The sequence below is a fragment of the Anabrus simplex genome, chromosome 2 (assembly GCF_040414725.1).
Source record: "Anabrus simplex isolate iqAnaSimp1 chromosome 2, ASM4041472v1, whole genome shotgun sequence".
Classification (NCBI taxonomy): Eukaryota; Metazoa; Arthropoda; class Insecta; order Orthoptera; family Tettigoniidae; genus Anabrus; species Anabrus simplex.
Genome location: NC_090266.1, coordinates 558,956,910 through 558,969,323, shown reverse-complemented (window position 1 = coordinate 558,969,323; position 12,414 = coordinate 558,956,910). Strand labels below are relative to the sequence as shown.

The following is a 12,414-nucleotide window of genomic DNA, read 5'->3' as shown; positions in this document are numbered from 1 at the left end:
TGGCAATTAAAATGAATGTTTAAGTGTGTTTTTGTTTTGGTACAATATTTCCATAAAAAAGAAAGTCACACATCAACATCAAACTACATACAGTACGTATCTGCATAACATACTGTCACGAATTAAAATGTTTTTATGAACTTACAATTTAAAATATTATTTAATTTCCTCTCATCATACTGGGCAGGGATTATAGTGTATCAGCAGAACAGTCAGGAAGCAGTTCTTGAACAAAAAATGTTTTATGAACATTTTAATATTTTAAGGTAAAGCACTGCAAAATTTTGCACCTCTGTAACTAGGTTTCTTCTGAAATAGTCACATCTTGTGGTTTCCAAGCATCAAGAAGTCTTTCCCTCTTGCATGCAAAATTAATGAGGGCCATTATGTGTGAATTTCTGAAGACATGCCTAGAAGATACATTTTATTAGTTTCACTTAGCATTGAAGTTTCAGTAAAACAGAGGGTTATAGAAAATATTTCTTAGAGATTTTACTCAATATATTCTAAGCTACTTACTGTGTATCAGTAAATTAGTAAAATTAGTTAAACAGTGGCCATTGGAGCTGAACTGATAAGAATGTATATCATCGGACTTCTGAATACAAATGCTAATGAGGCCAGTGACCTAGATGTTAGGCCCCTTTAAATGACAAGCATCATCATCATCATCACAAATGCTAATTTGAACTAAGGTTTTCTAAATGTCCATCGACATAATACCATTATTCATTATCATTTCAAGTTATTCATCAGAACCAAAGTTGGGAAGTAATCAAGTAAAAGTACTTGAATTAATTGTAACAGTTAGGTAAGGTAAGGGTTATTCTGCCCGAAGGCAGGTCCGAACCTCCGCAGAGGTGTTCCTGAGCCGGAGTTTACGTGCGGTAGGGTGGCCAGTTCCTTTCCGCTCCTCCACTCCCTTACCCCCCACCAACAGCGCGTGGCAACCCATCCAACTCCTGACCACGCCAAATGTTGCTTAACTTCAGAGATCTCACGGGATCCGGTGTTTCAACACGGCTGTAACAGTTACATTCTTAGTAATTTCTACTTGTAATTCTTACTTTTTACAAAATATAATTTTTACTTTAATTTACTTCTTGAAATAAAATTGTAATTGTTACATTCTACTTTGCCACTTAAAATACACCATATCTATCTATCTAGTCATTGATATACATCACTGGAAGCAGAAATGAGGAAAAACTAAATGACGATAATAATTTTTTTTCAGTTCTATTACAGCTGAACCAGTAGCTTCACCAGTGCTGGATGAGGTACTTTGTTACCTCTCCGGTACCAAGAGAATTGGTCATGTAGTTTGGGGCATGCAGCTGTGAGCTTGCATTCAGAAGATAATGGATTCAAACCCCACTGTCGGCAGCCCTAAAGATGGTTTTACATGGTTTCCCAGTTTTGTACCAGGCAAATTCTTGGGCTGCACCTTAGTTAAGGCCACGGCCACTTCCCACACCTAGATTTGACCTCTCCCATCATCACCATAAGCCTTATCTGCATTGATGCCACATAAAGCAATTTGTAAAAAAAAAAAAAAATGCTCCAGTACTTTCAAAAACATCATCCCTATTCTAACAATATTCTTAAAATTAAACCCAGATATTTTTCAAGTGCCTCCATAGGGTGTCTTTTCAATAAATGCAAAGATGTACTCACCAGCCCCATATCTTCAAGGATTAGCAATGAGAATTTTAGAACAAATTAATTTATTTTCCAAGTAAATGGCAAATTATTTGAAATGCTATGTGTCATGAACTAAAATAAAAATGATAGCAAAATATCATTTTGAAAGTTTCAAGGTAGGTTATCATGTTCAGTCTCTGCTAGTGATGATAGCCTCCTAATGTCTCTATGCTAAAATAAAAACGCAAAGTGAAGTATCTTTTCCTTGCACTCTTTTGTACTATTCCAGCTCAGTGTGAAAAGAAAACCAGTGTTTTATTTAAGACTAGTGTTGTGTAAAGTGCAGTAATTGTAATTTTACTGATTACTTAGTGGAAAAGTAATTTGTAATTTTCATTGAGTAAAACATTTCTCAAGTAACTGTAATCGAGCCCAATTACATTCTTCCTTTACTTTTCCCATCACTGATCAGTACTTTGGACTTAAGATATCTTCAACAGTTCAAAATTATTGTTTGAACATGGTACATTTAAAGTTTTCAGTTTTGGCAGCTCTGAAGATGGTTTTTCGTGGTTTCCCATTTTCACACCAGGCAAATGCTAGGGATGTCCCTTAATTAAGGCCACGGCTGCTTCCTTTCCATTCCTAGGTGTTTTCCGTCCCATCATTGCCATAAGACCTATCTGTCTCGGTGCGGCGTAAAGCAAATTAGCAAGTTTTCAGTATGATTTCATTTTGATACATGAACTGAGTAAGGTGAAATACTGTACAACACTATTTGTAATTTGATTGGTTCTAATATCTAATTAATTACTGAAAATGATTCTAAATACTACAATGGTGTCATCTGAGTAACGTATTAAGTATCCTACTTTCCCAGTTGTGTGTTCCATTTACAGATGTGTAACACAAATGTATTTATGTAAAATGAAAGGAAGAACCTTTTGATGGAAGTAAATGAGAAATACAATAGTCATATAGGATACTGTTGCAGGGTAATACATGAGATGATCAAGAGAGCAACACTGTCAAATAATCAAAAATTGATTGCTGTCAGTTGAAATCTCAGGAGTGTCAGCATATGTGAACCTACAGATGAAGGAGTCTGGAGTTTCCAATGCTGTACTGTCCTCCAAAGTTGTGTTGAAATTGTTGACATATCACAATAGCATAGGCACACTCTGTTTGTGCATTTGATAGAGATTAAGCATGGGTATATTCGTATCGGTAAATTATGCAAAATTATGCAATACATTAGACAAGAAGTGTCAGCAGTGCATCCATGATCGCACCTTGGGTCACAGAAAGGTGCAATGTCCATACGCCTCGTCAAAAACAGCAGCAATATACAGAAGCATGCCTAGACTGCCACATCATACAAGCTGCTACTGTGAAGTGTTGTACAAGGGATGTTGGCTAGGACCATCCATAACTCTTTGCTTGAAGCTGGATAACAATCAATAGTACTGCTAAGCAGACGTTCACTCAAGCCTTATCGTCGTGCATCCTGCCTTCATTGGTGTTGAAAAAAGAAACACCTGGAGGGACAAATAGCAAAGTGTGTTCAGTTTTGAAAGCAGATTCTGCCTCAATGTGAATGATAGTCGTTTACATGTTGAGCAACTCCATTCTCTTATACACACTAACAACAAACAGGACCAAGAACTGTAATCATGGTATGGGAAGTCATAATCTACAATGCCCGTTCACCTCTGGTGTTTGAACGAGGAATATTGAACAGCATACATTACATCTAGACGTCACACAACCCATACTGCTCTCTTTCATGCAACAGAAAGGAGGTGTGGTGTTTCTATCGGACAATACTCGCTCACAAACATTTTACGCAACACTACACGATCTCCAACGCGTTCGTCAAATCCCCTTACCAGCACAATCACCAGATTTGCCCTGACTGTGCACATATGGAACTGGATTGGACTTAGCATGGCTGGGCTTCAGCACTGTCAACAGCTCATACACAACTATACCAGTAGGGGAATCCCACATGGAGCTCAGTTCAGTAGGATTATATTCAGCACATCCACAATCATTGCCAACTGAGAGTTGCAGCTTGCATTGCTGCTAGGAAAAGGGTACATGGAATACTGAAACATTCTTTCAAAACTCTGCAAATTCCATAAACGCGAATGATTCTTATTATCAATAATTGTGTACGGTGTACTACCAACAGTGAGTATGAATAAATAAATTCCTTTCTCGTAGGGAAAAAAAAGAGTTTTATGGCTTAACGCTATATAGATACCGAAGCTGCACCACACTGTAATGTTAATTCACAGGTATCAATGCATCATTGCTAATGATCAAAACTGTTTTCTATCGAAATTAAAAATACGTTACCTAGTTGTTGCACTGGTCTGAAATTTGTGAGATACTGAGTTACCCAATTGTGATTTTTTTAAATAGTCAACTTTTGTCCTTACCTTGAGGTGGTGCAGCTGCAGCTCTTTTTTCAGGTACACTACCAATGGAGGTGAGCTGCATGTACAATTTCAACCATATACCAATCCTCCTGCCACTCATTGATTTCTGGCAGTACCAGAAATTGATCCAGGGACCCAAGGACGATTTTTTAAGTGCAACATATGCACTATTAAACATACATTTACATTCCATAAAATTACAAACTGACTTGACACCAGTAGAAAAATGCAAGAATCTTCCATACATGGTTCCCTTAAGTATATTTCATTAAAATTGCAAAATTTAGTTCATAAGAAATTCACGGAATAGTCACTGTACTTGTTTGCTGTCAGATGAGGGTTGGTCTCTATCATCTCATCACTTTGGCCCTCAGGGGTATTTTGTCATAAAACAGCTGGTACTCTGGAGCTACCAGAGTACAGTATGTAAATTAGTAAAGAAGTTCCGCACCACTGGGTCCATTCTTAACAAGAAATCATGCAGGAAATGAACTGTTTTAACAGAAGAAAAGATTGACAAAATAGGAGCTCTCTAGGAAAGAACTCCAACAAAATCCCTGTCGCGTCTCGCTGTACAACCTAATGTGTCTTCAGCCCATAAAGCAACAAAACTGTTAAAAGCAAAACCGTGCAAACCCACCCCTGCCCAATACTTAAGAGGACCTGACAGTTATGCTAGGGTTCGGTGCTGTAACTGGTTGCTTCAGTCAGTTCATGATGGGTATGTTGACCCAGAAATTTTATTTTATAATGCTGAAGCATGGCTACACTTAAGTGTCTATGTAAATAGTCAAAGCAAGCGCTACTGGTATGCAGAAAATCCCCACCATCTGCATGTCCGTCCACTTCATGATGTAAAGATAGGAGTTTGGTGCGCAATAAGTGCTCGCAGAATTATAGGGCCTATATTTTTCTGTTCATAAATGCTCATCATTATATAGACCTCATTCTCAGACCATTCTTTCAAGAACTGATGGAAGAAGAAAGGAGTAATGGTTACTTCATGCAAGATAATGCGACAGTAGACACTGCTAATTGGTCTATGGAGGTAATACGGGAAGTTTTCAAAGAGCGTGTGGTTAATTATCCCCCTAGATCTCTTGATTTAAATCCCTGTGATTATTACCTGTGGGGGATGCTGAAGGGAAAAGTGTATGTGAACAACCCTCACACAAGAGAACATTACACAAGTTATTTTGAACATCACACGGGCTGAGATTTGCCGAGTGTCTGCAAACCTATTTACAAGGTGTCAGGCCTATTTGACAGCAGAGGGACAATATTTTGAACATCAAATGTAATGCCAGGTAGGTTTTAGACTAATAATTTAACTAAAAATGGATTTCTATAAGTTGTAATTGCCATGAGTAGCGGGGAAGAACGGTGTGTCATTGCGCCAGCCGTGCCGTGCTCTGAGTAGTGCTGCGGAGTGAGCTAAGAGAAGACCCTGTATGAAAAGAATGACAGCAGTTTCCCTCAGCTGGAGTTTTGTATTCAAATTGTGCAGAAATTATTTCACAGGTATGCAAACACTACCCCTAACACAGACTTGCCTATTCGATCAGTGAGACTGGTACCCATTGATTTTTCAAGTCGATTCTATGGAAGGCATTTTACAGATTTTTTCATCTTTTTTTCACCTCCTTTCACACTCCCCACTTAAGTGATTTTTCCAAAAACACTCAGTTCCCCTTTTGTTTAAAAGATCTTCCAAATACCAATTATCACGACTCTAACATCTTCAGTTTTTGAGATATATGTATCCTCGTACGAGGAATTCATCTCCATTTTCATCCCCTCCCCCTTACCAAGTTGATTCCCCCCCCTAAAATGCTTGTTTCTTTATTTTTATAGGAGATTCCAAATACCAGTTTTCATGTTTGGAATGTCCACTTAAGGGGATGAATTAATTGAAAAATTCGTTGAATTCTTTGTATGAGGATACTTATAATTCAAAAACTAAAGATGTGACAGACGTGAAAATTAGTATTTGAAATCTCCTTTAAAAATAAAGAAACATGCATTTGGGGGGGGGGGGGGAGAACAACTTGGGGGCGGGGGCAGTGAAAAAAGAGTTTAATTCCTTTTTATGAGGATACATGTACCGCTATCTCAAAACTGAAGATGTTACAGTCATGATAATTGGCATTTGGAAGCTCCTTTATAAATAAAGAAACAAGTATTTTTGGCTTTCAGAAAATTCACTTAAGGAGCAGGGGGGGATGAAAGGAAGTGGAAAAATGTAATTCTTTTTACGGAGAAACTTAGATCTCAAAAACTTAAGTATAGAAATGTGAAAATTTGTATTTGGAATCTCTTTAAAAACAAAGAAATGTGCGATTTTGGAGGGGGGGGGGGAACTTAATGGGCTGGAGTGCAAAAAGGAGTTGAATTCTTTTATGAGGATACTTATATCTCAAAAACTGAACATGTTAGAGGCATGAACATTTGTATTTGGAATCTTCTTTCAAAGTAAAGAAACACGTGTTCTTTTGTGTTCAGAAAATCCACTTAAGTGGGGGGAATGAATTGAAAAATTAGTTGAATTCCTTGTATGAGGATACTTAAATCTCAAAATCTAAAGATGTTAAAGATGTGAAAATTGGTATTTGGAATCTCCTTTGAAAATAATGAAACACGTATTTTTTGTTTTTGGAAATCCCACTTAAGTTATATGTCAAAAGCTTAACATGTTAGATACATGAAACTTGGTATTTGGAAAGTCCTTTAAGAACATGTACCTTTTTGTTTTTGGAGAATGCACTTAATGGGGGGTGAAAAGAAGTGATAAATTGTTGAATTATTTATTATGAGGATACTTATATCTTAAAAACTGAAGATATTACAGATGTGAAAATTGGTATTTGGAATCTCCTTTAAAAATAAAGAAACACGTATTTTTGCTTTTAGAAAATACACTTAGATGAGGCTGGGGTGGGGGAAGGACTGATCAAGGGGTTGAATTCATTTTATGGGGATACTTACGTATATCTCAAAACCTGAAGATGTTACAGATGTGGGAATAGGTATTTAGAATCTCCTTTAAAAATAAAAATAAAAACATGTATTTATTTTTTCGACTTGAGAGAAGATTGTTTCTCACATGTACACTTCTATGTTGCATGGTCGTCTTTGCCCCAAAAGGTAATACCACAAACATGGTTTACAAAGAATTTCTGGGGTAAATGAAACTCAATTTTTGGGTGAGTTTTTATACTTTGGAAATTTTCAGATAATGTCGTAGTACAATGCCGAGGAACGATTACTTTGATCAAATTATGAAATCCACGCAAGCGAAGCCGTGGGTAATTGCTAGTTATGGTATATAAAGTATGGTATGAATGCCGATAGTTATATATGGATCACTTGCCATTCATGCATTCATTTGTCTTATTGCACTGCCTGACGAGATCTTGTGACTTTTCAATATTGTTCTGTATTTACCAGAATACCCATTAATCTGAGCCCACCTCCTTGTAAGACATGCAGTTTGATATCTCATAATACTGTAAATGTACCCTCATCCTTCTATAAGACCCCTTCCTCTTTCACCTCTAACCTTATAAGCACTTCTTGGTTAGAGAATAAGGGTACCTTCAATTCTACACTGCCGGCCAAAATAGCGTAACATTGGGATGTTTTCAAATAATATGCATTTAATAAACCCAAAATTAAGTTACAAAGTACTACTTGTTATCCTCAAGAAGCTAGGAGTAACGCCAAACAATTAAGCAGCAGAAAGGAAAGTGACAATTCTTCCAATAAGATGTTATACAGAAATACAGTCAAAACCATAAACATATAATTTTTATCTTTCATTACAGATATACCAACGAGCCATTATGGAACGTTCGAGAACATTTTAAATCCAATATCACATCAAAAAGTTTTCATCAACAAGTTTGTTCACGAACAATTTTACCCCATTTATAATATAAATTAATACCAATACATTTTATAAATGTTACTCCAGCAAAGAGAACAAGTCTATCGACCATAATGACAATTATCAACTGCAGAAAATATTCAATAGTGTTATAAAGTTTTAATGACAATAATATTATACAAGTTAAGCAACGAGAATCGACACAACTAGCCAGATTTCAAAGTTCTTTTTTTATTCTTAATTTTAAACAATTTTAAAAGATGTTCACCGGATGAGTTTCGGCGATAAAATGTTCGGACTGAAGAAGATTTTAGACAAAAAGACATAATTTTATTGTTTAGTGACCTTTAAAATGTTATAAGATTGACAATTAGTTTTATAGGAGTAATCTTGAACCAAAAGAATTGTTTTATGATCTTACACAATCTTAGATTAATGATAGTTTGGCTGATGATGCTCACGAAAAGGAGCGAAACATGTACCATGTAAACATCATAATAAATATGTAAGTTTGTAATATACTTTTATTGTATTGAAAAGGTGGCAATTGGCAAAACTAAAGGAATTGTATCACAAGTAGATCTTCAATACAGACAAGGAAAATGAAGTTTATAACCTGCAACATACCACTTAGTCGAGCAGCTCTCCTTCTTTCTCTCAATTCCTCCCAACCCAAACTTTGCAACATTTTTGTAACGCTACTCTTTTGTCGGAAATCACCCAGAGCAAATCGAGCTGCTTTTCTTTGGATGTTTTCCAGTTCTTGAATCAGGTAATCCTGGTGACGGTCCCATACACTGGAACCATACTCTAGTTGGGGTCTTACCAGAGACTTATATGCACTCTCCTTTACATCCTTACTACAACCCCTAAACACCCTCATAACCATGTGCAGAGATCTGTACCCTTTATTTACAATCCCGTTTAAGTGATTACCCCAATGAAGATCTTTCCTTATATTAACACCTAGATACTTACAATGATCCCCAAAAAGAACTTTCACCCCATCAACGCAGTAATTAAAACTGAGAGGACTTTTCCTATTTGTGAAACTCACAACCTGACTTTTAACCCCGTTTATCATCATACCATTGCCTGCTGTCCATCTCACAACATTTTCGAGGTCACACTGCAGTTGCTCACAATCTTGTAACTTATTTATTATTCTATAGAGAATAACATCATCCGCAAAAAGCCTTACCTCCGATTGCACTCCTTTACTCATATCATTTACATATATAAGAAAACATAAAGGTCCGATAATACTGCCTTGAGGAATTCCCCTCTTAATTGTTACAGGGTCAGATAAAGCTTCGCCTACTCTAATTCTCTGAGATCTTTCTAGAAATATAGCAACCCATCCAGTCACTCTTCTGTCTAGTCCGATTGCACTCATTTTTGACAGTAGTCTCCCATGATCCACCCTATCAAATGTTTTAGACAGGTCAATTGCGATACAGTCCATTTGACCTCCAGAATCCAAGATATCTGCTATATCTTGCTGGAATCCAACAAGCTGAGCTTCAGTGGAATAACCTTTCCTACAACCGAACTGCCTTCTATCGAACCAGTTATTAATTTCACAAACATGTCTAATATAATCAGAAAGAATGCCTTCCCAAAGCTTATATACAATGCACGTCAAACTTACTGGCCTGTAATTTTCAGCTTTATGTTTATTACCCTTTCCTTTATACACAGGGCTTACTATAGCAACTCTCCATTCATCTGGTATAGCTCCTCTGACCAAACAATAATCAAATAAGTACTTCAGATATGGTACTATATCCCAACCCATTGTCTTTAGTATATCCCCAGAAATCTGATCAATTCCAGCCGCTTTTCTGGTTTTCAACTTTTGTATCTTATTGTAAATGTCATTATTATCATATGTAACTTTTAATACTTCTTTGGCCTTAGTTTCCTCCTCTACCTGGACATTATCCTTGTAACCAACAATCTTTACATACTGCTGACTGAATACTTCGGCATTTTGAAGATCCTCACATACATACTCTCCTTGTTCATTAATTATACCTGGAATGACCTTCTTGGTACCTGTTTCTGCCTTAAAATACCTATACATAACCTTCCATTTTTCACTAAAATTTGTATGACTGCCAATTATGCTTGCCATCATGTTATCCTTAGCTGCCTTCTTTGCTAGATTCAATTTTCTAGTAAGTTCCTTCAGTTTCTCCTTACTTCCACAGCCATTTCTAACTCTGTTTCTTTCCAGTCTGCACCTCCTTCTTAGTCTCCTTATTTCACTATTATAATAAGGTGGGTCTTTACCATTCCTTGCCACCCTTAAAGGTACAAACCTGTTTTCACATTCTTCAACAATTTCTTTACAAGTATTCCTACTTGAAATTCTAGACTTACAAAAATAATTAAGGAGCAACATAGACTCAAACTTGCCTGGCTGTGCGTGGTTCCACGGTGTTTCTTTTCCTTGAGAAGTGATCTCTCAGATTTCACAAGTCTCCTGAATGAAAACCTACAACCTGTTTTCCAGTCATGGATCAGGTCAGGGATGTAATGAATGAATCATATTTAGGCTATTAGTACGATGGGGTCACCACTCCCAAATTGATTTTTTAATGACTGATAGATGCTATGAAATGAGAATGGAGAGTGTTGCTGGAATGAAAGATGACAGTGAAAACTGGAGTACCCAGAGAAAAACCCATCCTGCCTCTGCTTTATCCAGCACAAATCTCACATGGAGTGAGCAGGATTTGAACCACGGTATCCAGCAGTGAGAGGCCAACGCGCTGCCGTATGAGCCATGGAGGTTCCTCACAAGTCTCTTATGAGATTTAATCAATCAACCAATCATCAAGATCTGCATTTAGGGTTGTTGTCCTGGTGGCAGATTCCCTATCAACTGTTTACCTAGCTTTTTCTTAAAAGTTTTCAAAGAACTTGGAAATTTGTCTAACATTTCCCTTAATAATTTATTCCTATAACTTACTCTTTGTCCTATAAATGAATATTTGCTACAGTTTCTCCTCTTGATTTCCAACTTATCTTCTTATTCTGGTCTTTCCTACTTTTAAATACTACTCTCAAGCATATTCGTCTACTAATTTCATTCCACATCATTTCTCCACTGACAGCTCAAAACATATAACATAGACGAGCATCTCGTCTTCTTACTCCCAGGGCTTCCCGGCCGAAAGTTTACAATATTTTTGTAACAGTACTCCTTTGTCAGAAAACACCCAGAAAAAATTGTGCTGCTCTCCTTTGGATCTTTCCCAGTCCTTGTATCAAGTAGTCTTGGTGTGGGTCTCATATACTAAATTATACAGCCCCTACTTTACATCCATTTCTGGAAACTCGAAATACTCTCATAACCACATGAAGAGATTTTAACCTTTTTTTTACAACCTTGTTAATGTGATTACTCCAATGAATACCTTTTCTTACATTAATACACAAGTACCTACAGTGATCCTCGTGAGGTACTTTCACCACATGAACACAGTAATTAAAAGTGGGAGGCCTTTTCCTTTTGGTTAAACTTACAGACTGAATTTTTATCCCATTTACCACTCAATTCCATGACACATAGGATGGATGGCTGCATTGCAATGGATGGCAGACACATCGAGCACATGTTGTAAAGAGTAGATCAAAGACATGGCAATAGTTGATGGTAGTGGTAGTGGACCATTACCATTACTCCTAAGATATTAGGTTAGTGACCAAAGTTTAATGGATTGTATTTCCTTCATTTGTAGCATGCTGCCTCCCCTGTAATATTAGGACATGCTATATATATATATATGTTAACATAAAGCTCCAATACTACTGCCCTTCAGGACCACCATCTTAAAAAGATACAGAATCAGATAACACTTCACGTACTCTAATTCTCTGAGTTGTATTTTCTAGAGATTAAGCCACCCATTCGCCACACTTTTATCTAGTCCAAAAGCCATCATTTTCATCAGTAATCTCCCATGATCTACCTTATCAAAGGTCTTGGATGAGTCAATAACGATACAGTCCAATTGACCTGACTACTACTACTACTACTAAAATGTTTTCATTCCTCCCCTGAAGGGGGAGGTGGGCCTCTTAGATGGTGATGCCGTCTCTCAGGCCGGGAGGTTTGTTAGGGGGAAGAAGGTGCACAGAGAAGGTGAGGGGCTTGGCGGCCGTGGCCTATACTAGGAACTCTTCTGGCATTCGCCTTGGTGCAGAAGAATGGAAAACAACGGAAAACCATTCTCAGGACAGCCGATGGTTGGGGCCAGCCGTGAGGTCCAGCCCTGTCCCGTCTCCCGAATGCAGAGGCGTAGAGCCAGGGTAGAGCCGCGGCCACCCCTCCTCTGCTCAGTTGGCCAGTCCGAGTGCAGAGCTGTTGGACCACGGACCAGCCATAGCCACTTATGGGCCGAGACCCTCTCTGCATCTACTGACGTGAGC

General features: G+C 37.5%; 1 protein-coding gene across 2 annotated transcripts in view; it reads left to right on the top strand.

Annotated features, from left to right (window-relative positions):
• The window catches only part of LOC136862927 (endosome/lysosome-associated apoptosis and autophagy regulator family member 2), a 388,733-nt gene that overhangs the window by 220,401 nt on the left and 155,918 nt on the right, over window positions 1-12,414 (top strand). The window lies entirely within an intron of this gene.